Raw genomic sequence first — 27137 nt, 5'->3', positions numbered from 1 at the left:
TTCATCCTCATGAATGTAGCTAGCACTGAATATAAATCACCGAAAGGTTTGCTATATATTTTAAATACAAGTTTTGGAACTTATATCTGTGCTTTACATTGACTGTATTTAGTTTCGGCTCTTGGGACAAGGGATTGCCTGTGTAACGTTTGTCTGGCAGCTAGCGCGCGTCTCTACTTGTGCTTGCAGACGAGGGGAATTGCTGCAAAATAATAATGTGATCACCCCAAAGTAAGGAAAACAACTCCCAACATTATAAGTGCTTTTGAACACTTTGAAAATGTTCAGAAAGTTTTAAGGTGTAGTAAGTCTTAACATAAGCACGCTGCAGACATTAGACTAATGTTGTTGTGCTGATTTCATTTTTCTTTTTTTGTATAAATATATATATAGTACCTTAAAAAATATACTGGAGATGATCTGAATTGGTTCATAAAACCTTGCTGGTTTGCAAATCATTATGATATTTTAACTGCATTGCCTGGTTCTGAGTTAGTTTCTGTAACTATCCGGGATTATATCATACCTAGGAATTGCATCTGAAACCTGTGGCTACGCAATACTGTTCTGGAAACTTGGGATTTAAGGTCGAAGGAACAGAACACCTTCTACATAAGCTCTCTGGTGTGAAATTCTGGTAGTGGTAACTATAGCTTCTCCTTCATTTAAAAAATGTGGATGGTTTTGCCTTTTCACTGTACGTCAGTGGAAGAAGCTTTATTTTGACCCTCTACTTTCAGCTTACCTTCTTAGATTCTTCATGTTAGATTTTATTAAGAAATTCTGCTCTAATTAATCATGCCATATATATTTGGTACCAAAACCCAGAGACTTTGAAAGGAGCACTGCTCTCTAGAAAGCGTATACATCTATACATTTTATTCGGTAAATGTAGATATCCATGGTGTTGATAAATATTTGATATATTGGTAGTTGAAGAAGGTCCCTCTGAAATGGATGACTCTGAAAAGGATGGTGTTTTTGAATTTCCAGTAATTACATTAAATGACAGTCAAATAATTTCACAAACATTAAATAACCTTAATGAATAAATAGGATTTCTAATGTTAAACAGTTAATGTCTATGACCCTTTTTTTTCAGCAGTTGAAAGGCATTTAAAATGTTCCAATATTTTACTGTGTTAATGCTTAAATTATCTTACATAGGATAATAATAGGACTTTAACTTGTCGTTTGATTGCTTCTATGCCTGTAAGATTTCCCACAGACTTTTAGTACTAGCTACTGTGGGACAGCTGACTTTACCTACTTACCACTCTCAAGATCCAGTAACTCATTTCCCCCACCCCCACGCTGTATATACTCTTCATGTGATGGGTTACAGAAGTGCTTGTTCTGAGGACTAAGTAACCCAATTTTTTAGTAGACTTGGTTCAAAATGTTTTGCACTGACAGATAGTATTACCTGGGCGTTTTACATAAAGCAAAGCTGAGTTTATGTAATAGCAACAGAATACATAACATATACCAAATAGTGTTTGTGATCTTTCTGCTCCCAAGTTCTGTTACCTGAAGTGGAAGGAATTGCTTTGTTTTGTTTCTGTTCGTGATCACTAATTCACATTTTTCCAGTGTCCCAGGGTAGCTGGTCATAAATGAATGGATCTACGTCTAGTGAGCCCAGCAATTATTAGAACTACTTTAAAAGTGTTTTTTAGAATTGATGCCATGACTGAGACTGGATGATAAAACTTCTAATAAAACACTCTATCTTAAGAAAAATGTAAAGTTTATGTCATATAACATTTATTTGATGATAGATAACCTAATGTAAATGCATGAAATAATTGTCATCACCCACATGAAGATAAATAGCTCTTCCTGAACTAGCAGGCTTTTCTATATAAAATGCTACTAATTTAAAAGTTTTCCCCATTTGTTAGCAAATAAATTTTATAATGACCATAAGTGGAAGGTGTGATATGTCTGCTTAAGCATTACAGTATTAACAGAGGGCATTTTCTTGTTATTCTATTTAATTGGAATCAATGACATTGTTACCTGAAAAATTGTTTAACAGCACTGTCGCTTGAAAGAAATGCTGTTTCCTCCCATTGCCCCAGATACCTAAAAGTCAAAATGCATGGAATCAGATGCTCATGAGTTGTCAGCTTGCATGTGGCTGGAATTTTAAGATCATAATGCTACCTTTTGCCATAAACAGCTGAAATGGAGAGCTGCGTCTGTTACCCTAGCAGACTGGGACAAACGTCTGTCCCCTGGTATGGCACTGTTTGAGTGGGGAGATCGGTTAGTTCATCCTGTTCTGATAACAGCACTACCACATCGCAAGGATTTGTCCGGAGAAAAGTGTCCATAGCGCAGTGCTGGTAGAAAAGAAAGATCAAATACTAGTATAAAAAACACTTAAAATTCTGTAACAGTTTTAAAGTTTTTTGTTATGAGTTGGAAATTATTTCCCCTCATGCACATGTAGAGGGAGTAAAATGAAGATAAATCTTGTAAACATGAAAATTACTAAGGATTCTCGGCTAAGATGAATTAACTGCCAGGCAACTACTTCATATCATATTTGCTAAGTTGGTTTGGGGTCCAAAACAAGTTGCCTGAAATTTTTACAAGAGGTGTAGTGGATGTCTGCATTTCATCTGACTCGCTGATGTCCCTCACTTAATGAAAGCAGCATTTCTAGTACATCAGTAAACTAAATCAATATGTATTCACATAAGGATTAAATTACTTTCATGTCTGCTAAGTACTGACTATCCTGTACATGTTTGGACATCTCCTTACTCTTGTTACTCCTGTTCTGTGCAGAAGCAGTTCTCATTTAGCTTTTTGTAGCTAACAGTAATTTAACAGATATTAGCTGGGAGTATTTGAAAATGTATTTATTTCTTTAGATCTCTTACTACAACTTTTTCTCCTCAGCCTCACCAGGATGATCATAATGCCAAATCTAGCCTCAGAAAGCACCATCTTTTTTGTTAGAAACCCAACAATTACTTCAACATATTTGTAAGGATGTGCCTTGTATAGATATCTTCCTCTTTCCTGGCTTTCCTTCTTTAGCTAGCCTTTGCTTTAACTCCGTAGCAAGCAGTCAGTCACCCTAACTGCCATAAATAGTTATACAAAATGACATTCCCATTTTATACCAGAAAAACTTCTTATGAAACACAGGAAAAATATTTTTTTTTGTGTCGCTTAGCATTCTCATTTAGTGTCTTATGGAGATAATATCTGAATGTTTGGGCGTGGGACACCTTATGTTTGGTAATTGTAGGAGCAGGGCCAACACCAGGGTAGCAGTTTTTTCCTATATGCGGTTATTCCTGACTTGTTCCGTTAAAATAAGTAGTGCAATTGTTGTTGATACGCCAGCTAGAAAAGTAACAGCCCCAAGCTGTTATGTGCACTGACTGTCCATGTGGGTGTGTTATTAAGGCTTCTTGGCAGATCTTTCAGATGACTTCAATATTCACAACTGGAAAATCCCCAAACGAGTTATGGAAGTCACCTCAAATGAGTTATATTTCTTGAAATAAGCTTCTGTATAACTCCCAAGTGGCTAGGTGGCACTTCTGAGCAGCCAGGCTAGTGCAACTTCTGCTCACTGCACAGCAGTTGTCTCATAGACATGTGTCGGGAGTATCCTGAGTAAGGCCTGATTATATGTGATGAGTAACAGGGAACACACTTTGGTTTTAAGCTGCATATGCCTTTTAATTTCCCTCACAATAAGATATACGTTAATGTATTTTCACACAGCTCATTGGATTACAACTTGAACGGTATTTTAATATTTGTGTTTAACCGAAGGTGTCATCACCAAAGTGTTGGGACCTAGTAAGCACGCGTGTTAACGATGCATAGCTTTCTGGCTTGGCTGGAAAGGGGCTTCACTGTTCCTGCGGGAGTAGGGTTCTATTGACTTTTTAAGGCCAGCTGATAATAAGTAGAACATTGCCACCTTTTGGTCATAAATAAAAGACATACCGTTAAAGAAGCAGCATTATGCAAGTTGGGGATGCTGCAGCAAAACTACTTAATAGTATATTCGTTTGGAATGTAACTGCTCAGTAATGGTAGCCCAGTTCAGTGGAGATTTTAGGCATCATTTGCTTTGACTGGGTGTATTTCATACCACGGTGATGTGTTTAGAGAGAATATATTATGCTACATACTAATTATGTTTTCCTGAGGACTGAATTACATATGCATTGTGAAGATAGTATGAAGGCTACCATGGTTACCATTGTGCACCCAGCAACTTATTTTATACCGTGCCAATTAATCTGAGGTAATGCTTGAGGGAGAAGAACACTGAATAAGGAATGCTAATGTCTCAGCTGAAAGATGGAAATTAGATAGAAAAGCACTGCTTTTATTGAAGATTATATGTCAGGGTCAGCGTTTATAAATGAATCCACCTGTAAGACTAAAACCAACAGTTCTGTCTTACATAAAGAAACATTTCTCTCTAGGCCTAATCGACACACAGGACACACTGCTGCTTAATCAAGGATATTCTCTGAATAGGAGTTTTTTCTCTTCTCATTATTTTAACGCCATTTTCCTGCAGTTCAGACTATAGCTGTGGATTATTGCTATGTCTGAAAGAGGGTGCAGTTTTACGATGCAAAGACATCTCAACCCGATGCAGGCTACAGTTGCTGGGGGCAAAACTTATGCCTCTGCCCAAAGACTTCCAGATAGCGAGGACTGAGTGTAGTAGAGCTCTAACTCTTTCCTGTTCCTGACAGCTCAATTTTGCTCAAGTTATGTTGCTGACATGGCTTCTTAGTCAATTTGTCCCATCAGTGTGAGATGTATGGCAAAATGAATGCGCCAGCTGTACATAATGTGTGGTTATAGTTCTTACACATCCTTCTTTACATGTCCCTTTTGCGTTGGGACAAATCATTTTAGTGGACCACGGGAATGCAGCCTAGAACATTCAGAGCCAGATTCCTCCCCAGTTCTGAATACAAAACACCACTGTTGTAATTTCTAGATGAGAACTTTAGAGAGGGTCAAGTGAAGACATTGGATAAGCTCCTGACAGAATTGCAAATTTCGTGCTTGAATGTTTTCATTAGATTACCTGTGCCTAGCTATATCAACACAGCTTAAAAGCATTACAGATATCTGCAGACCAGTGCTAGGTAGTGTCACAGCCATGCCGCCTGATGCTTTTCTTGCTGCCGTAGCAGTCTTGTAGAGCTTTGCTGTTGATTCTCACTGCAGCAGCTGTAAATACCTAGCAACAAAGGCCTAACTTAGCCCTAATGAAGCAAATCACATAAAAATTGACAATATCAAAATTTTGTAGCTGTTTCAGAATAGGAAGGTGCAGACAAACACTGAGATGAGTATAAAAATTCTTTAATCCTTAAATTTGATTCTTACTGTTTTGCAAAAATGTACACAACATTGAACACTAAACACTTAATCTTTAGAAGAATTTCTACCATTTCTTTTGATTGACCAAAATGCATGAACAGGTGGATTTAAGTCAACTTAGCTAACTTGATACTGAAACAGATGAGGGAATCCTTGTATGATCCATTCTGCTGGCTGAGCAGCAGCACATTCTGTGGGGCTGGCAATTTTTGGCAAAAGAGTAACAGCAACAAACAGTTGGGAGGCAGTCACCTCACTGCTGGAACAGCTGTGGAAGATGAATAGTTGCCCAAGGCAGAAGCTTTGATGCTTAAGTGATGGAATGTTTATCTTAAAAATTAGAAATTAAGCTACTGAAATGCCTAGGAAACTTTTCCAAGTGTTATTCGTTAACAGAGTTGATTGACTTGTAACTATATTATTCCTATTTTTCATTAAAAACTGATTTGCTCTATACAGCACTTAAAAGTAAAAGCATTTTCAACAAAATTCCTTGATAAAAGAAAATACCAAGTTTCACTCTATAGTGATAATCACTTTTAAACTGATTCTACAATATTCTTAATACTCTAGTAGTTGGACTGAAGATGGTTACCTTTGTAGGATTGATCACTGGACTCCTTTTACTGTATTATATAATGAACAATTCTCTTGCAATGCTTTGAAATGTAATATGGTTGGGAGTATCCATCTGCTAGATATAAATCAGAAATAGTTTTGCTTTCTTCATACTTTAACAGAGCCTTGAAATTCGTATACATCTTTCTTTTGTTTCTAAGAACATGGCTTAATCAATATTTTTGCCAAAGCTGATCAGAATTGTTCCCTCAAGGGAGTGTAATAGAGAAAACTTGCAATGATTTCTGATAATCAAACATAATTAAGTTTCTTACAAAAAATGTTATATGCATGCATATCATGCACACATTTTCTTTTTTATGTGGGAAACTTTCTTCTAAGGTATTTTCAGAAGAAATTTCAGGTTACTAGCCAAATATTTTGGAAAATTATTAGCTGCTGCTTCAGATCCTATGTGTTAATCTTTGTGTTGAAGTAAAAGAGCTGCACAGATGTGTAACAAAGAATCAAGGACATCTCTTCATATCTGTTGAAGCAAGTTCACGTTTAATCATCGAGTTATTGGCAAAAATATTTCTGCAACCTGGGTCAGTGGAGTATACAAAAGTTTGGAAAGGAAGTTTATAGAATTATCTCATTGTCTAATTTCAGTAATACAATAATTGACCTGTCTAAATGCCTATGTGTGGAAAACCAATGGGAGTAGTAGATCATAGTAATTACACGTAGAAACCTTAGCTTCTCATTCTGATGAAATCTACCTGTTCTCTGAACTTCTCTTCCTCCTTGGTGAAATGGTTGCTTTCTATTAGTTTTCGTTATAATGCTTCCAGCTAGTGATTTCATTTTCTCTCTGTGTGTAGGAAATAATACAAAAACCTTTTGCAGGTTTCCCTTTAGCAGCAGAAAGTTGTAAAGATAACACTGAACCTGACCAACTAAACAACTGAGAGCCCCAGGTAGGTCAGCTGTTGCCTTTGCTTGTAGGGTTGGAAATGGCAGTTATGGTAGCAACATATTTCAGATAATGATACACCAGGCAAGGTGGATAAGGCATTTTTTAGAGCATCTGGTTCTTTGGATGGATGGAAGCGCAGATGGAGAAGTTCTGAGTGACTGAACATTACTGAGGTTATTCAGCAAGCTGGTACAAATTTGTTTCTCCACACGGAAGCCTGCAGTGGAGCTGTAGGCCATTACAGCTGAAAACCTGGAACTAAAAGGACAGAAGGTAATAGGGAAATAGAAAGAAAACTCAATATTCTTTTTAGAGGATAAACTTTTAAATTAAAATCGTAAGATAACTGTTACAGAGGAAGTTTACACAATAAGAAAAAGTAGGAAATTATATAAAAGCCGCTTATTCCATTTACAATCCAAATGAAAGTATGTAAAATGTTTTTTTTGCAGTTTGGTACTTTTAGAAATTAGGACTCCTATCCTACATCATTACAATGAGACCAACAAAACAATAGTCATTTGCTTGACAGTAGTTGTTGCAGGACGGTGTCTGCTAAATGATATTCACATTAATTAAATGTTGAATTACTTGCCTGTTGAATAACACCTTGAGTTACCCATTTGAAGAAGGGTATCCATGGCTTCTAATGGTGCTAGCTAATCCCTCACACCCCTTCTGATTTACCAGTTTATAAATTCCCTGGTTTCTGGCAACTTTTGGTTTTGTTCTTAAGCTGTATGATTTAGCACAGTAAATAGCTGAGGCTGGCAAGCAGTGTCTAACTGGTAACACATTCAGCGATTCCTTTTATGTTTTGGGGTAATTGTAAGCACAGAATAAAAGTAATTATTTCAGCATATGTAGCAATAGTTGGTTTTAATTTTAGATTTTGTCTATAGTCAATAGAAAGAGGATAGTACTCCATGTTGGTTAACCTCTAGTGAGGATGGAAGGAGCCAGGAACTACCACAACTACACTTATAAAACATTCCCGTGAATCTCCTTGTTCTGTAGTACATTGTGTGACCGTGGAAGAAGAGTTGCATTTGTATATTGCCTACAAGCTCATCGCTTCACTGTTGAGTATTTCTTTTACCCATTCTCCGTGAATGATGCAGTTTGTTGTCATGTTTGATTGTTAAGACTTTCTACAAGGTCTTTTAAGGCATAACTCCATTTGGAATAACTTTAAGGTTATTCTATCCTTAAGGCGGAAGTAGTAAGACTCTCTTATTTTCACTGAAGCATATGTAATGGAGAGGAAGACAGTGTTGCCAGTGAACTAAATTCTTCAGTGTGGAAGAAAAAAGAGTTCCAGCGAGCAGGCTTCTGCTCATTTACTCCCTGCAGAGAAATGACATTTGTTCTCTACAGCATTTACTCTTGAGAGGACCAGTTATTGGCCTATGTCACAAGCAGTCTACCATTCCTCAGTGATATATTCCTTAGGGCATACATGGATCACTTTCAATACTCAGTGATCCAAATTCAACTGTTATTGATTGTATGAGTGTGCTCCGGCTGTGAGAACAGAAATTGTTCTTGTGTATGTGTTAAAGTTCATCTGGTTTTCTTTCTGATGCAGTGCTGCTAGGTGTTTTTCCCACTATATGTTGTGTGGGTGTATGTATGTATATACGTATATATGCTTACGTGAATAAAAGGCTTCAGTGGCCTTTTACTATTAAGTGGCTGGCCCTAATTCTACCCAGCCCCCTGCCACTGATACAGACTTGCAGAGTCTGTCCAGAGAATCAGAACAGCAAGGGCTCCCCGTCTTCCTTTACCCACTGCAGCTTGTTTGAGGGTAAGTAGCAAATAATAGACAATATTGCTAACTTTTTTGTTGCTCTGAGGATGATTAAAGCAACCAAATTCAAGAGGTGTTGAGGGCAAAAGAAATTACAATGAGAAAGTGCTGTAAAATTTGATGGGAAGCATATGGGTATCTCCCCTCATCCCTTATATCTCTATTATTGGACTTCACGGGTAACATTACCCTTTTTTTGCTCCTTGAATAAAATGTATATTCTCTCTTCTGTGTAAAGTCTTAGTATTTCTGCTTTATTTTGCTTTTTGAAGGAGGCTTTGCTGAGATTAACTGTATAAGAATACAGTAAAATAAATAGATGCTGTGGTACCTGTTGGGGTGAGCAAGCCTCATTAACTTGGTTTGGGCTGCACAGCTGAATGTCAGGAATACTTATAATATGCTACAGTCAGCTGGAACTCAGCACTGACTGGAACTAGCACTTTTATTGTTGAGATACTTCTGTATTGCAATACAGTTTTGCCAGGACTGAGCATGAGGGAGTGGGGGCAAATATTTGAAAACAATCTCAGTCAGAGACTGGGGAGATAACCCCCTTATGAACTTACTCCAGCCTGGACTCGTGGCTTTTTTAGCCTTCCTGGTTAAATATATTAAGGCGACTGTTCTGGTGCTTTACACAGTACATTAAACAACTTAATCATACTGTCCTCTCTTGCATTAATAAATTTAGCATTTGTATTCCTGAAACAGCTGTTTTCTTCTCTTGCTCTGTTTTAGTTCTTCTTCAGAATACAAATTCCAGCTAATTTCCATTTTTTTCAGACCTAACACTTTAAAAGTTTTGTTTTCCTGTTTGGTTTTTCTAGCCCCCTAGACCAAAAATTGAGTGCTTTGAAGGACTACTGTTATACTTTTCCAATAAATATTCCCTTTGTTGTTAAGTATTTCCTAGTACCCTTGAACATCCTTCTGGAAGGAGAGTGTTTTGGGACAATATCTTTGAGACAGAAGAGCTTGTTCCTCTTTTTGAATTTTACTCAATTGCTTTCCTGCAGAACTAACTGCCATGTTTTCACAGGGAAGCACTTGTTCTGGATGCACCTCAGTTTTTACACATCAAAGAATAAGATACACTATAGAGATGGAACTTTGAAGACAGAAATTAATAGGGTCTATGCTTCGTCCTTCAGAAAACCTCAGATCCAAAATATCATGAATTTGGCAGTTTCAAGTTTTGGTCATAGTGGCAGAGACTGATCAATCCCACCCATGGCTGCAGAACTAACTACTGTACAGTGAAGTCTGCTTCTCTTTACAATCTGAAAAATACTATTTAAAGGAGGTAAGTTTAAATCTCAGACTCAGATCAAATTATTTAAAATTACTATTATTTATCAAGACCTTTTTTTTTATTATTATTTCAGGGCTTGTAAAGGCTATGAAGGTTGGGGGTGCACAAGAAGATGGAAGGTGACACAGCTGAGACAGCAGACCCCAGGTGACCAAAGGGGTGTCCCATATGTACCATATGACATCGTGCTCAGCGATAAAAGCTCAGGGTAAGGAGGAGGAAGGGAGGACACTCCGAGTTACGGCATTTATCTTCCTGAGTAACTGTTATGTGTGATGAAGCCCTGCGCTGCAGATGGTGGTTTGGGGAGTCTCACCTGATCCATCTCAAAATGCCGTTGCAAGGAGCCTTGTGACAAACTCCTGGTGCCACCCAGACAGCAACCACCCATCCTGCTAAAGAGATTTGATTCCACCATGTAAGTGTTACCACATGCCAAGATCATGACTGGTTTTATTATTATTATTTATTTAAGCAAATGGTCTCTCTGTGTAGGAGGGGGTAGGCATAGGATGAAGCTGAAGAACCGTGTAACAGGTTAGAGATTCATTTTGTAGTACTCATTTGCTTTAACCTACTATAGAAGTAGACTGCTGACTAGACCTTGAGAGTTTGTGTTTCTTATGTGCGTACTACAATGGATGTTATGTGGCAATGTCTGAAAGTGTGGTATATCTTAAAACAGGAGGGAGCAACTTAGAAAGAATTGCATATAGCTCTTTATGTTTTAAGCGCAGCCTTCCTGGGAGGTTTGCATATGATTGTCAGGCCAAAACATCATTTTAACACTGTAGGAATTAACACAACATGTTCCACAAAGACTCAAGGAAGCTGTCTAAAGTTCCAACATTAGTAATGCTTGAGGAAAAAACTTCTGCAAACACTGCAGGATACTGCAAATTGCAGCACTGGAATCTATTTTATTTTAGCTGACTACCCTCTAGTGCTCTACTGTTATTTTTCCTCAGATCCTGCTTTTGTGTGCTACACAAAGGAAAGCATATGTTTTGTTTTATTGCCTTTACTGTGCCAGCAAACATGCAGAATAAGAATGACTGATGTTCTGTGAGATTTCCTGTCTTTCATGATATGATTTCTTTAACAGCCATTCTTACCCTTCTCCCTATATATTTTTGGTGCTGAATGCAATTCATCATTTCCCATCTTTTCTCTTGCTTCCATTCTCTGTGTTTTCTACTTTTTCTGGCTTAGAGGACTTAGTTTTCTGGCTTAGTTGTTGTAACAATCATTAAGAAACGGAAAGGCAAAATGAGAGCTTTAATTATGTTGATACAGAGCTATTTTATCACAGCAGATATTAACAAACCTTTAATAGAAACCTACATTGTCTTTTATCAGTCATTATTAAGAAAAGCCTGGGGTCTGAGGGTCTTTCTCGCCTTCTCCCTGCCCCCCGCCCCCCCCCCCAAAAAAATAAAAGAAGGAGCACATGCATGAATAAGATGCAGAGAAGACTCCAGTCTCATCCAAGAAGGACCATACTTGGAAATGAGGGACTGGTTTAATTCTGCCTGTTAATTCCTTGTTTCCTGTACTAAGCATTCCCGTAAGGATTCCCATAAGTGATAAGGTTTTGATGCCAGCTGTTGACTGGACAACTGGAACACCTCCATCAAACTTACTTTACAATAAGTCACTTAATAACCATAATTTCATAGTAAGTATCAGTTTGTTGCACTGAATTTTGCTCTTGATAAAAAGGCAGAGGCATTTTACTTGTATTATACTACTTATGGATCATATTTTTAAGAGGACTGAATTGATGTAGAGATTATTATAGAGGGAGTGTGACAATGTTTACACCGAGGAGGTTAAAAAGCCCAACTTCCAATTATAAAGTTGCTTTACTGCCTTAGGAGGTCACTACCTATATAAAGAAGCTACAGCAAAGGGTGGCAGTGAAAAGGAATGAGTTGAAGTGATTTTTATAGAAGTCACACAGCAGGTCAGTGGTAGAGTGAGGAATAAATTTCAAGTCTCATGAGTCCCAGCCCAATACCTTTGCAACAAATTCTGCTGTTCTAGAAATCTCATTACTTACTGAACAGACCAGAATAATGTAAAAGTTGGGTTACGCACACTCTGCCAGTTGGCAATCACTGTGCTCTCTTTAAAAAAAAAAACAAAACACACTGTACTAAATCTACTTAACCTTCACCTATCTCTGATTATAGCAAAGTCCATGTAAGCTGAGATGTCATCTCTACCAGCATTTTGTGATCTCTTCTGAAATAAAAAATATCTGGAATCTAGAGTCATGGGAGAGCAGTAAGCACTCACTGGCAGAGACAGCAATAGAACTGTATCAATACACTGAAGGACTGGGTTAGGAAGGATGATCCTGCATGCTTCTCTCACGTTTCCTAGTTCTTAAGATTTGGGGAGTGTTTTTCTTTTTTTTTTTATATTGGGGAATATTGCCTATTACAATTTTTTAAAAAAATGGTTCTATTCTTTGTTTCAAAAACATGGCATTATCTTTTCAAACAATATTTTTATCTTTCCCCATTTTTTTTTCCCCTCCACCACCAGTAAATCACTAGGAGTGTGGTGTTTGGTTTTGTTTTCTTAACCAGTGCTCAGAAACCAGAATCACAGAATCCCAGGTTGGAAGGGACCTCAGGGATTATCTAGTCCAACCTTTCTAGGAAGAGCAGAGTCTAGACAAGATGGCCCAGCACCCTGTCCAGACGACTCTTGAAGGTGTCCAACGAGGCCGAGTCAACCCCTTCCCTGGGGAGATTATTCCAACGGTGACTGTCCTCACTGTGAAAAATTTCCCTCTCGTGTCCAATCGGAATCTCCCCAAGAGCAACTTGGGTCCATCCCCCCTTGTCCTCTCCATGGGACTCTGTGTAAAAAGGGCGTCTCCATCTTCTTTGTAGCTGCCCCTTAAGTACTGGTACTTGGTGATGAGATCCCCTCTGAGCCTCCTTTTCTCAAGGCTGAACAAACCCAGCTCTCCCAGCCTATCCTCTTATGGCAGGTTTCCCAGTCCTTTGATCATCTTGGTGGCTCTTCTTTGGACCCCTTCCAACCAAAAAAGTAACTTGTGATTATATTACTCTAACAATTCCACAAAGAACACCTTAAGATTATAGAAACGGTTGCAAATGTGTCACTCTTTATTTATAAAAAAATGATACATGGGCTCACTAAGGTGACTTTAAAAAATCAGCTAAAATTATTGTTCCTTTTTACAGACTTACAGCACCTAGTCTAAAGCACAGTGGATAGAGAAGCTTTCATCATGAGCACTTACTTGGGGAAAAGATCTGGCAGAGGCTGGGTAGATTGAGTCTAACACAAAATGTGGAAAAGCTTGTCTAGCTTTCATTAATGCCATCTTCTCACTTTGCCTCTATTCCCTCCCTGAAGGCCAGTCTGTAAGTGCAGATTGACACCTGCAAAGTAATTTGCAGCTGGCTGACAGTCTGTAGAAAAACATCCTGAATATCTAAAGTTTATATGGAAAAAATAATTTTAAAATCACTTCTACTGCACCATCGAGATCATAGGACACTTCACAATCAGACCAGGATAAAACACTGTCATAGCTTAGACTACTCAAAAGTGATGACTTTCTGAATTGGAATTGAGACACATTATTTTGTATCATATGACCTGCATAAGGTTCTTTTTTTAAGGAAGAGCTTTCCCATGTACTAGTGTATCTGAAGATCCTTATGGTATAGATATTTTAGTGGATACATTACAGCTAGAAGAACATGGAGAATATTCATTCTGTGAATAGAATAATGCAGTTGGAGATGGCCCAAATCACCCACAGAGCATGGATGAAAAGAAGCAGTTTTAATAGTTAAAGCACAGTTTAACAGACAAAGAAGTCTCTAACATTTCCTCTGTGCTTCCCTTCTGAGTGTCATAATGAGCTATGCTGACAGGTGGGGATGACTACTGGGTTGCTGTTTTGATAACCATGATTACTGGAGGTAGCAGAGATGACCAGTCTACCTTGTAATACTGCCATGTTTCTGAAGTACAGCAACGTTAAATTTCAAAAGGAAGATGGCCCACATAGATTTGAGACCTTAGTTTAGATACTTACTACATAATAAAACTACACACAGATGTATGGACATGAAAACTGTTAAAATTTATCACCAGTAATACTATAGGTGATTATATTTGGTCCCAAGTGCAGAACATACCTGCGAAACCGGCATTACCATCTAAATGACTAAAACTCCCACAGAGATGATGGAAAATATTTATTAAGTAACCGACAACCTGATAACGAAGTCTGATATAACTGTAACTGCAGGTTTGTGAATTTAAAATAACAATACTAAATAAAGATCATACATGAACATGAGCCTTAGCTATTGTACTGGGTGTGTGCGGCAAGGTTTTGGTAGCTGGGGCAGTGGTGCTGCCAGAGGGGTCACTGTGGGAGCAGGGCTGGGATGCCCCGTGCTGGGGACAGCTGACTCTGCAATGGCCCCGATGCAGGGTACAGCTGCGCCCATTGGCAAAGCTGGTGGTGCTCTGCGAAAGCATACCCACAGAAGGGCAGAAAATGCCACACAGCAGGGGAGAGAGGTGGTAACAAAAAAGTGAGAAGCAACAGAGGGAACCCCGAGGTCAGAGAAGGGAGGAGGTGCTCCATGGTGCCAGAGCAGAGACCCGTGCTGCAGCCCGTGTGTTACCAAAAAACGCAGCAAAATCAGAAACAACTCTTTAACACCAATTTAGTATTAAAGAGCAGGCATTCTTTATTCTCAGCGCCGGATACACGGGGGATCGCTCCTCCTAACATGCATACCTTACACACCTTTCTCAGACGATTTCTAGATCAAAAAATTTACATATTCATACATATTCATTATTGTCCTTTCTACTGATTGGTACAAACTTGCTCGTTCCGTATGTAAATCGCTGCGCAGGCTCGGTTGTCCTCTTCTGTTGTTCTCTTCTGAGTAGGTGGTATTACTTGGGTGGGTGGTCTGTGAGCCAGTGGTCATGATGTCCCCCTGCTGGAATTACCTTTTACCTACTTGGCTCTTAATCTTGGCAGTCCTGGCCAGTTTTGTTCACTACACAAAACCACATTTTGTCATCCTTTTCTGACAGAAGCACATTGTCTATTGTTTCGTTCACATTAATGATTACCTAGGGACTAAAATACAGGTCAACAGATACACTGATTGGCATACTCCATGTCCCCTGACTTCACGTCCAGTTGGATAGGGCTGTACAAGGAGTATAGAAACATCCATGGTTGGTTAATTCCATCGCTCTGGTCACACATGGAGGACCCTTTCTTGGACTAGATTGATAGACAACAGTCTGTGGAGAATCCATGCTGGAGCCAAGGAGAAGGGTGAGGTGGAAGAGACCCTGTGTACTGACTATAAGCTCCCACCCCACCAGCGCTCCTCAGGAGGAGGGTGGTGGTAGAAGAGTTTTGGGTGTGAAGGAGTGAAGTTGAGCCTGAGGAAGTATGGGGGGGCTGGAGGGGTGTAGAAACGTGTTTTAATGTTTTCTTTGTGTTTTCTTACTACCTTAATGTATTTCAATTTGCAATAGATTAAGATAATTTTCCCCAAGTCAAGTCTGTTTTGCCCGCAAGAGTACCTGGTAAGCAACCACCCTGTCTTTATCTTGACCCACAAGCTTTCTTGTCTGTGTTCTTCCTATTTCCACCCCCATCCTGCTGGGGGGGTGTGAGCAAGCAGGTGGCGGGGGTTTGGCCGTTAGCCAAGGCTAACCCACCACAGCTATAGACAATGGTCAAAACTGCATTCCAGATTAGACAATGAAGGGAATGAAGTGATAAATGCCTGAAAATGGGATCTTCCCAGCAAATAATCACATGGTTACAGCCATCACAGAAGTTGTTCTACATTGCTGTAGGAAGAGTTGAAATATTGATTCTGTGTGCCATTAGAACATGAATTTATTCTGTGTTTGCAGTCTAAGAAATCAAATGCTTAACTAAAGACAGACATTAAAAACATAATACAATCCTCTCCAAAGAAATGGTGCAACAACAGACACCTCTTCAGGATCATACCCAGAAGGACAACTGCAGCCCTTTCCACCCAATGGTCCTCAGATTCCAGCACCGTGAGTCTTTTCCAGTTTGGCACTGCTAAGTCAAGCGCTCTGTACGCAGTGACTTACTGATTTCACTCCCTTTTTACAGTGCACAAATAGCACGACAAAATATAATAAACTATGTAATTTTTATATTTCAACCCTCTGCATTTGTTTAACTCATTGCAATCATAAATTGCTGCTCTTGAGGAATATGTTCTGAGGGGCCTAACTGTGCACTGTTGAAAATGAAGTATTCATACGTTTTTGCTTTATAGTCCCAGTGCAGTGATACATAATCATCCGTGGTGTGACACAGCTGTGATAATGGTGAATGGTGAAAGGTGATGTGTGAAATAGCTATGAACCTTCCTGAAGAGTGGTCTGAGCACTTCCTGAATCACCTGAAAGCATCCTGTTTCAAGAAGTAGGACACCAAGGCAAGAGTTACAAGATAATAAAGCATATTGGTGTTTTTTGTGAGGGAGTGTAGAGAAAGTGTGGTTAAGTTAAAATTGACCATCTAGATGATGCCAGTGTTAGTAGTAGCTTCTGCCTGGAGAATTATGTGCTATCAAGGAAATTAATGTTGAAATGAAGTGATCTTGACTTATGTTGGATTAGGCAGATTCGAGATCCAGAAAAACAAATTTCAGATACTCCTAAATTATGAATTGTATGGCCAGATAGTCTGTAAATTGTTAACTGGTCCAAGAATGACCAACTCAGCCTTACAATAATTAAAATTAAAAACTCTCCAAATATTGTCTCATTCCATTTTAGTATCTTTAGGCGGCCACAGTGATTTATCATTTAAAGGCACTCAGATTTATAAGCAATCTAAGGAGTATTCATGAATCAGCATATCTAGTAAGGTATAATCCACATCCAGGCCTACTATGTCCAGGAGGAGATGTTGTCATTGTGTTTAATTTTCTGTTTGGAAAAAATAGATCAGATTGGAATACAATGAAATTGGAATTGAAAACTCACAACGAATCCATCCATTATGATGTCAGAGATTATACAAATGTTATGAGGAAACATGAAAAGAAAAGGTGGTTGTTGGTGTTTTTTTTTTCTTTGCTTGTTCGTTTTTAGGTTTTAGCAAAGAACAGGTGTGAATGACACATCCTGGAATAAATTTCAACTGGAAACTGCTTCTTAACTGTTAGACAAGTAAGGAAGTAGAATTACTGCTGAGAAGGATGAGTTAGAGCAAAATTCAGTGATTGAAAATGAAATGTATCACTTTATGGAGGGTTTATGTGATACAGTTGCTTACAGCAATGAAGCACTGTATTTGGTCATCCAGGAAACCCTTTCAGTCCCCATGTTTGTGATGACTGTGCAGAAGTTCCCGATTCCTGAAACTAACTGCGAGTTAACAAATAAGTTGTACTGCCAGGCTCCTGAGGAGCCTATGTGATGCTTATATGATGCTTATAGGTAATGCGATGCTATCTGTCTGGAGATTATACTTTTACAAATGTTAAATCTTTCAAGCGTTTGTATGTATTTTCTTGGTACATTTTACTTTCCTGTGGTGAATCATACAAGGTGCGTAACGTGGAGCTTAAAACCAAGTGGACGTTACTGCTCTCAGCTAACGGTACAGATTCCACTTTTCCCCTACTCCCAAGGAAATTTAGTGCAGTAGCTAAGGCTGAGCCCGGGAAGGTCACTGCTGTCACTGAGAGAGCTGGATGTCAGATTACAGTGGGGGAAGGTGGCGTTCAGAGACAGGGAAAATGTCTAGAGCAGGTTCTTTTGTTTACTCAATTGGGAAGAAGCTCCTTAACTTTAAAGAAACAGGAAATTAAAAAGAGCTCGGTTGTACCGGTTTATATACACAGGGCTTCAGCCGTATGAGGATTGGTGCAAGTTTGAGAATATAAATAGATTTGGACTGCAGCTGCTGTTTTATTTTTCAGTATTTTTTCCAACTGCTAGTAGAGAAGGGGCACAGATATAATTTACTATTTTGTTATTTCTGTTGTGCTAGGAATTGCTCAACCAAACACCATACATACGCACACCCGGCATATGAAAAAGACAACTTCTGTATTCTGACACAGGGTATTAAGTCTTTTGTCCCAAGTTGGGCAACTAATCAGATAGAAACATTTATTAAGATGTTTAATTTGAATATTTTTTGAAGTAAAACAAGAGAAAGCGATTTTCCTAATATTGTGTGTGAGCTACAGTGTTAAGAATGCAAATTTAGTGTTTTTCTTAGGTATCAAACAGTTCAACAGACAGACAAAATATGCCTGACTAATGCAACTATAGCAGGGCTCTGTGTGCCTATAGCCCCTAGATATATAACTAAGGAGGATTTACAGGCAGTCCCTAGAAAGCTGGCTAAGAAAGGTAATTCCAGGACATATCTTAATTCAGTTTGATCTTGAGGAAGGGATGGTATATCAGACGTACATCTCCAGAGTTGTCCCTGAGAGGACCATATTAGACATTACTAGAAGAATTCTCATCTGTTTTCTCCTTTCTGTTCTCGTGGGAGGTAATCATGGCTTGGTTTTGCTTTCTGCCACATGAAAAAACCACAGAGCAGACCACAGGTCTGCCAAGTAACTGTTCAAGTAAGAATAAAGCAAGAAAGGCTAGGTGCAGCTCTTGTGAACAGACGGTGAAAGGAGTGATACAGCCATGAAACTGCTCCTCTGTTACTAGACTGGCATGAAGAGAGATGAAGACACTTGCACATTCGCTCCCAAAATCTAGGTGGCCCACTGAGAAGTTTATAATACTAACATAAATGCACTAGGGTTTAATTAATGATGCCTGCATCTATAGCTCCGGAAGCTTTACAGTTAAAAAAAAAAAGATCAGAAAAAAAATCCCTATTACTGAAAATAAAACTAAGATTCCAGAAAAATAATGCTTGATCAGTAGTGCTGTAAGGGTTGTCAGTTTGTTGGTGTGTAATCATATACACACACACTCTCACACGCTTACTTAAATAAAAGTTAAAGGCAAACTCTTGCAATTACAGTTGGCCAGGATTTTTTCCAAGATTAGCTTCATGAGAAAGTGACAATTTGTTAAAAGATTTGAAGAAAAGGTCAGTTTCTGATAAAGCTTCAGAAGGAAAGTTATTTCAAGTCCATCATGAATACCTGCTAATGAAAGACCTAGCAGGCTGGTTCTTATGGCATTCATTAAGGGGTGAGAGAAGCAAGGTCTTAGGGCTGATTTAGTGGCTATTCCTGTGTTTTCCCTCAGAAAAGCTCAGGTTAGCAGAAATACAGAAAGTAACTGAGGGAAGGGGAAAAAACCCCAAAGTTCTGCATAGATGTCTTGCAGCAAGCCATCTGGCTCCAGTCATAGTTTTACATGAGCTTAACCCCTCCAAACAGAATCTCCCTCACTTTTTCTCACTACCTGTTAATTACTTTACAGCAGTTTTATTGTCAAGATTGCCTCTTTACCAGAGAAAGTGATCATTGTTTGAATGAATAGGGAAGTACCCAGTGACGGCAAAGATCACTGAACCCTGAAATTGCCATACAATTAAGTCTTAGGTGGTAGTCTGCATTTACATTGACTGTAAAATGCCTTCCCCTTCCCTTCCGTCGTTCGTTCCCTCCAAGCAGATTTGCTCTGTACATGCTGAAGTGTTGAGTTCTGAGTGCTCTCAAGTTTTTCTTGTGGAATCAAAGGTAAAATCCATCGCCTTTGTGTCTTACTATAAAAATCCTTTTTGTGACTGGAGGGAGTGTGCAACTATTGCATTAAGAATGCGGTCAGTCAAGTGCCAGCACAGAGTGGCTCCGTAGACCACTGCAGCAATGAACTATTCTCTTAGACAAGAGGCAAATAATAGAGTCAGCTATAGATTTTTCTCTTACTTCATCTTTCTTGGGTATCTTTATTTTCATAGGGAATCATGTAATGCCTTTACACTGAAAAAAGTCAAAGCAGAAATACTAGTAAAAGAACTCGGTGGTGTTTGAAAGCACCTACTACAGTTTGCCAGCATCTGAATTTTTGTCAGATGTCTCCTTATATTTGATTTCTGCCTTTAGCAGCTGTTTCAAGTCAAAGAGACAGGCCTTGACTTGTATAAATTAGTACTGATCTGTAACAGTAGTTGGGATACATAGGTGTTCAAATAGACATAACATTTAATTCATAGGTCATAATTACTCTGTGCTTAGCTTTCCAGTTACGGAACTGCAAGTCTCATTTATATGCAACACAGTTAACAGTATGGATCTTTTGGTAGAGGCAAGAAGAGGATGTCCTTACATAAAAAAAAAATCAGAAAGTTATCTTGCTCAAGAAGCAACAAATTGAACCAACTTTACTGTGTATAAATGCCATACAGTTTTTGCATCAAAATGACAAAATGTTGATAGGGAATATGGTGGGAGATGTTTTAGGATATTACTAGTTTAACAATAACAAGAAAGTCTACATGCAGATGCTGAAAAATATCTAAGACAGAGGGTTGTAACAGCATGCTCTCACAAAGGTGTCAAGGAAGCCATAACAATATATATTTCTTCTTAAGTGAAGAGAGGAAAAAATGCCATGATAAAAGCAGACCCAGGAGCATACATTAGTCTTTGTTGCAATTTCCGTACTTAATCAGGATACAAAGCAAGACAAATAACTAAAAGCTATGCCGGCAGAGTTATAGAAGTTTGTGAAAAATGTCAGAATCAAAACTCGTGTAGATCTCTAGCCATGGTATGAACAATTATGAGTTTGTAACATTTTGTATCAGTGCAAAAACTTAAGTAGGGAACAGCAATACCCGTTTATAGGCAGACACTACCAAAAGGTGTTGGATACCTACTTAAATGATTTTAAAAATGCCCATAGGCAATATAACTGATGGATGGATTCAATTTATTTTTTTAAGATGAGCTTAGAAGCTTTTTTAATCCTTTACTGCTAGTGTTTCATTCCTTCTTTCCACTGCTCTTGTATGTTGTGGAAGTCCCAAACTCAAATAGAACATGAAAGAAATTAAGTGTATGCTTCATATCTGTGTAACTGAAGAGCTGTAAAGGATTTTAAGGGCCTCAACTCATATTTTTTGAATACCCAGATGATGGAGACATAAAATACATCAAGTCAGACCTTATAACCTTGGTCCCTCTCAAAAAAAAACCAAGGACGACTTTTATAGTAAAGTGGACTTTGGCTGCAGTGAGGTTTGGCAAGTGTTCCTGGCTGCCACAGCGCATTTGTAGCTAGACTGACAGTGGAGGTTCTCTAAACATCCAAGCACAGCCAGGTTTGTCATGTCCTGGTTCTTGATGTTTGTAAAGTAGTCTTGCTCCTCTCTCATAAAACTCTGTGTAACAGAACCAAGTGTTCAGCAATCTATGACAGGAGACACTATTATTTTGGAAGCACAAGTATTTTTCTTCAAATTATCCTGTTGACAAGACAAAAGGCTCAAAAATTAGTTTTCGTCCCAATTTTGACTAATCTTTGAATTGAGATCCTTCTCAGTTTAAAAGTTTAAAATGCCTCAAAATGTTGGTATAAGTCTTCCATTATAACAAAAGATAAAAATAAAGATCACCATATGTGTTATATAAGATTTAAGGTCTATCCCTCTGAATTAGATTAAACTAAAATAAAATTGACATTGTTGCTTTATTTCTCAGTGCTCTGCTAGTGGAGTCATGTTGTGAAGCATTACAATTCAAGACCAGCAAAGAAAACAGTATTCAAACAGTATCCAATTCTACCTGCTTTCACAAAGAGAAACATAGCAACAGATTTGCTCTCTTTTAACTAAAAAAGGCTAAATTATTTTAAAATATGTTGAAGCTTTATGCAAGTGTATGTCCATCAACAATAACTGAAAACCAACAGAAATTCAAGCAATGGTCTTGCCCTCCCCCTTCCAGCAGTGTTCTCTCAGCTTACAGTCCTTCCTCAAATGTATAGTTGGCAGTCCTACCAGCGTGCAGCAAAAAGAAAAGCCTATGATGCCATAAATAGCGAAGAACCCCAAAACAAGGCCCTAACACACCCTCCCGCCTGCTCCCACATCCCACACATTTCTGCAGTGCAGCTAGAAACCCACACCCCAGCTGCGGCAATCAGAATTCTCACAAAGCTGTACAGAAGGGAGGAGGGGGAGCGGTGAGTGATATTTTTTGCTTTGAAGTGCAGGACTTCAAACCAAAAGTTAGGTATTTTACAGTTTTTGTCCATTTTCCATTACTTTAAGTGTAGTGTTGTTTTCCAATATTCAAAAGAAAAGCTATTCCAAGCAATACGCTTTCCATGGGAAGCACTGCAGTAATGCTCTTGAGCATAGATTCTGATTAAACAGTGGTGAGCCTTGCTGTCAGTAGCCTATTTGCTAGCCACTCTTCAGAGACAAACACGGATTTTACATCTGTGCTTTTCTCTAAAAGCAGTTGGTGACATATGAAAAGATTTGATTTGTAAATGTCTGAGGCAATAGACTTCATCTTTATAGCATACAGAGAAAGGAAGCATGAAGCAGTGAATCCCACAGCTGCTGAGAGAAGAACCATTCTTTTCCAAGATCACCATTTATCAGACAGATGAAAGAGGAATTCATTTCTGTGAGAATTGTCTCAACCGCAGTGCAGAATATATATACTACCTCCTCAAGCATGTGCAGTTTTAATGAGTTTCCACCTGCCAACAAAATCTGAAGTTCTGCAGACTCCCTTGCACCCTGCTACACCTTTATTTCAACTTGTTAAAAACTTCTCATTCAAACAGTATGCTCTAACTTTATATAAATGGGCTGAATCCACTGCATAAAAAATCAACCAATAATCACCCTTTTTTTAAAGTAAGAATCAATAATCATCAGTAATCACCCTTTGTTTTTAGGGTGTGGACATCTGAAAATTCATATATGTAAAGCTTTCAGTATCAGGGAATACGTGGTGTGAGGTATGAGGTAAAGGACAACTACAGCCATAATATGCACAAACTCACAGCAATTTCTAGATATCCGCAGATGCAAACAGCAAAATCTGACATAATAACTTGAAAAATTATTTATACTTAATTAACTTGCATATTTGGACAGCAGTAGTGTGTTCTTAGTAGGTCATATATATTATCAGCTGCGAAGTCTTAAATGGAAGATATTTTAAGGCATTAAGATGTTAGCTCTTTAACTCTCCACAGATATGGCCAATGCACAGCAACGATGGCATAGGCACTACTCTAACAATTCTACCAAGTTCAGGCATTAGGGTGGGTGGGAACTCTATGTTTACAAATAGCAAAGGACTTGAATCTAAATTTCAGTCACTCAGGTACTTTGATCCTATATTGAAGTCAGTTATAGAAAACAGCAAAGGAATTCAAATCATAGACAAAGCAGTGTTAGTGATTAAAAAAATTATTTCAGTGACAAACATTGAAAAAATGTATAAAACTTTAAACAGAGGTAGACAAAGAAGATAAGATTTTCCTTTAGTAAACCCCTCTTAGATATTGATTGCTGTTTCTCTTAGAAGAATTTTGCTAGCTATCTTAAAGAAACTGTCCTTTGAGCATAAAACCAGTAGAGACCAATTAAAACACAGAACATCCTCCAGTAACTTACACTGGACAGCCAGAACTAAAATATTTTTAGTACAGCTTAGGAAGTCAGAGCGTTCTGGAAATTGCATACTCTGTTTGATCTTTTTACAGATAAATGAGCTGAAGGCTCAGAAGAACTAGCATTTATTTGAAAAATAGCTTTTTATATCCAGTAAGAAAATATGTAAATATATAAAATCTTTCTCTATCCCATATTGAAGTTATCTGAAACAACTCTCCATGTATTTCTTTAGATTTTAAGTAAATTTTAATTGTTTCATTTATCATGAAATAAAGAGAGATGTCTCAAAACTTCAGTCAAATATTTGAAGATAAATTTCACAGAAATATAAAAATTAAACTTGCATGAGTTAGTGTTTCGTCTGAAGAAGCTTTATGCACCTAGGTTAGTTAGAATCTTTAAAATATGAATCTTAGATTATGATATTGCACAGAAAGTCCAAATTCTTTGGCAGAGAGTCACCTGGTGGGGTGGTAAGAATTAGAAACAGTTATTGTTTAAAGCATCCTCCATAATATGTTTGGACATAAATGGAAAAGGTGTTTTTTCAAAAGTCATATAATAAGGGTTTTTCAATGAGGTATTTAAGTCTGCAGTTGTTTACCAGGGCTCCAGCATCCATTTCTTTGCTTTTGAGGGCTCCGTCAGTGTAAACACAAGGCAGTGAGTACCATCTGTACTCTATTGTATATTAACCCATCTCTGGTTACTTCAAAATTTGAGCAGGATTAAGAAATTTATAGTTTGATTCTCACTGAGGAAGCACAGGTAAACACTGGATGCTAATAGCCCAACCCTTCCCGCAGCAGCCACAGAACAGTAAACCAGGTCACCATCTCTCTGGGCCGGGTGACGTTGGCAGCTGGACACTTTTAGCAGCTAATTTGTCTACTATTGTCCAGCTCTAAATCCAGACTCCAGAGAAAATGTGGATAACTTCTTTTTCCTATTTCCAAAACTTGATTCTTTCTACTGTGTTCTTTCCTGATCTTTACTCTGTCCTTTCTAATCTTTATTCTCTCAGCTGCAGTTTGAAAGCCTCCTGGGTCCCCCGCTTCCCCCTCCTGAAACTTCAGACTCCTCTTAGCCCTTTTTACTCACCTTTATATCTGCAGTCCTCTCGTATTCTCAACCTTTAACTTCCATTTCTAAAATTTCCGCAGTTGCTCTCCTCCATTCCACCCGATTTCTCAAGAGCTCATCCAACTGCCAGTGCAAAAAAAAATGTTTAGTTTTTTTTTCCTACAGTGCTGAAAAGTCTCCAGCTATGTGTACACGTCACAAAGGGTCCTCTTATCTCACCCCTTCTGTTGTGTCAGCAAATGCCATGAAATCTAAGCAATCTAAGCTAGCTTTGTATCTCTATCAGGCACTGCTTCATGTCCTTTTCTGCTGTTCAGCTCTAAAACTAATGTTCCCAGACCAAGGTCAGACTAGCTGTTTCCTTTTTAGGCTTATGTCTTTTACACACAGATCCGGCCCTATTACCATGTTCATTTCGGTCAGTTATTTTTTTCCACTGTGTCAGCAGGGGATTACCAAGAACACAAGCTTCCAGTTCTAACCAAGAGCCCTTTCTCTGCATTCCTCCTTCCAGCTCTAAGCATCACGAAGCAGCCGTTGCACTCTAGGATGGCGTATTTCCAGTCCTTTCCCTTTCCAAAGCTGGGGCAGTTGCTGCATGCTCAGTTAGTCTGAGGAGATAGTTCATTAGTAGTCTGGACATGTAGATGCTGTGTGAGAACAGACAATATCCAGTCTGCTCAGGCAAAAAAAGTTGTTAAGGGCTTGCCTACAAGAATACCATACCTTTCCAAGAATTAACCAAAATTCTTAGTATTATGATTTAGAAAAGGTGGATAGGTTTTCATAGGGTCAGGAAAGGTGTAGTAATGCTACAGGCTGTCACGTTATGTTTCTGCACCAAAGTCCAAGTTTTTCAAAAAGCAAGGGCTCAAGAGAATGAAGGGGAAGTAAAATCCAAACTAAAAAACCCTAACAAAGCAGCACTATGCTACCGTCTTAGGTTACCTCAGAGACATCTGCAACTACTTCAGTTGAAATGAAATGAAATGAAATTAATAAAATAAAATAAAATAAATTAAATTAAATTAAACCAAAACATTGAAGGGAATATGTATGTGTGTCTGTTTGTGTGTATATATAAAAATCTAGAACAGCCATTTGGAATGGAAGAATGCATACAGCTGCTTGGCAAAGTTATGAGCTAGTGAGGACTACACTCTACTAAAGAAAGTATCAGAAAACCTTAATGATAGCCATGCTGACATCCCCACTTAAAATGTATATGCTATCAAGACAGCCAGCAAAAAAACCTCTCTTCCTAATGGGGCTGTGTAAAGCAGTCTAGGTCTTCAGCTTTTGTAAAATGGAACCCTGTTCTCATTAAAAATGAGGCTTTTGGGCAAAAAGAGCCCCAACCCTACACAATCTCGTGTGTGTTTCCATGACAAGCAGCCTTTATTTGCATTCTCTTTTCACAGTAAGCTTTCAGCAGCAGAATCATAAAGACCCCCAGGGAAATGCATCAGTTATTCTGTCCTTAGAGAGTACATTTATGCCATATCATTGCTACCTTAAAAGAGGTTTCTTATTGTCCTCAGGAGAACATTTCAGTTGCATTACCCTGGCAGTGGCTGCTTCCAAATGTATTTTCATCCTCAGGAAGAGCTGATGATGTTGGTAAGAAAATCAGAAGAGTTTTCACAAACATTTAAATTCAGCTATACTAGAAATTCCTTGTCAGCTTATGAAAGCATCTTTGAGAAGCAAAGCATCGTAGGCTTCTTTCTGGGTTCACAGAGTTTTGCATTAGTGGAAGGAGAAGAAACTGAAACTTGCTCACAGAAGTACAAAGAAAAAATCCAGCAACCTAGTGGGGTAATACTGGGCATCCTAGAGCACTACGTTATCTGTTCCGCATGCACATAAGAAACCGTAATAATATCTTGTCTTTAATCTTTAGAAAATAAAAAGAATTATCAGTGCCAGTCACTCCTGAGACTAAGGTAACTCAATAAACTAAGGTAACTCAGGGCAACCTGAGTATTTTTTACCTGCAGGGTATTAGACTTGAAGAAGGATGGAAATTGAATCTATCCTTCATCCAAATTGAAAAGTGAGTGAAACTCACAATTTCACTACATCTTTAAGATAACATTTGTTTTTAATCAGCTTTATAAAGAAAACAGGGATAAACAACTTCAGAAAAGACCAAAACCCAAAACCATTCTAGTTTAAAAAACCATTTGAGAAGTATTTAGGGGAAAATGGGTTGCCCCTGCAAAGCATCATACAAATCCTTGGAATAAAAATCACTCCACTTTCATTACTAAGGCAGAAAAAGCAAAGCAAGTGGGAATGGCTCTGTAGCCATAGCAACATTTGCCATTATTTT

The 27137-nt window shown here is 38.4% G+C and overlaps 2 long non-coding RNA genes across 2 annotated transcripts in view; one reads left to right on the top strand and one right to left on the bottom strand.

Annotated features, from left to right (window-relative positions):
* LOC142063229 (uncharacterized) overlaps positions 1 to 27137 on the top strand; it is a 52806-nt gene that overhangs the window by 13360 nt on the left and 12309 nt on the right. The window contains exons 2-5 of the long non-coding RNA XR_012662696.1: positions 9781 to 10044; positions 10127 to 10471; positions 15625 to 15675; positions 16012 to 16164. This is a non-coding gene — a long non-coding RNA (uncharacterized LOC142063229). The remainder of the gene's footprint in view (positions 1 to 9780; positions 10045 to 10126; positions 10472 to 15624; positions 15676 to 16011; positions 16165 to 27137) is intronic.
* LOC142063230 (uncharacterized) lies at positions 5355 to 25149 on the bottom strand. The gene is made up of 3 exons (XR_012662697.1): positions 25022 to 25149; positions 24821 to 24925; positions 5355 to 7177 (listed from the first exon to the last, which is right to left on the bottom strand). It is a non-coding gene; the product is annotated as an uncharacterized LOC142063230 (long non-coding RNA).

Source organism: Phalacrocorax aristotelis, chromosome 11, assembly GCF_949628215.1.
Source record: "Phalacrocorax aristotelis chromosome 11, bGulAri2.1, whole genome shotgun sequence".
In the NCBI taxonomy this organism is placed as follows: domain Eukaryota; kingdom Metazoa; phylum Chordata; class Aves; order Suliformes; family Phalacrocoracidae; genus Phalacrocorax; species Phalacrocorax aristotelis.
The sequence above is the reverse complement of the archived record's forward strand: the minus strand, read 5'-3'. Positions and strand labels throughout refer to the sequence as shown.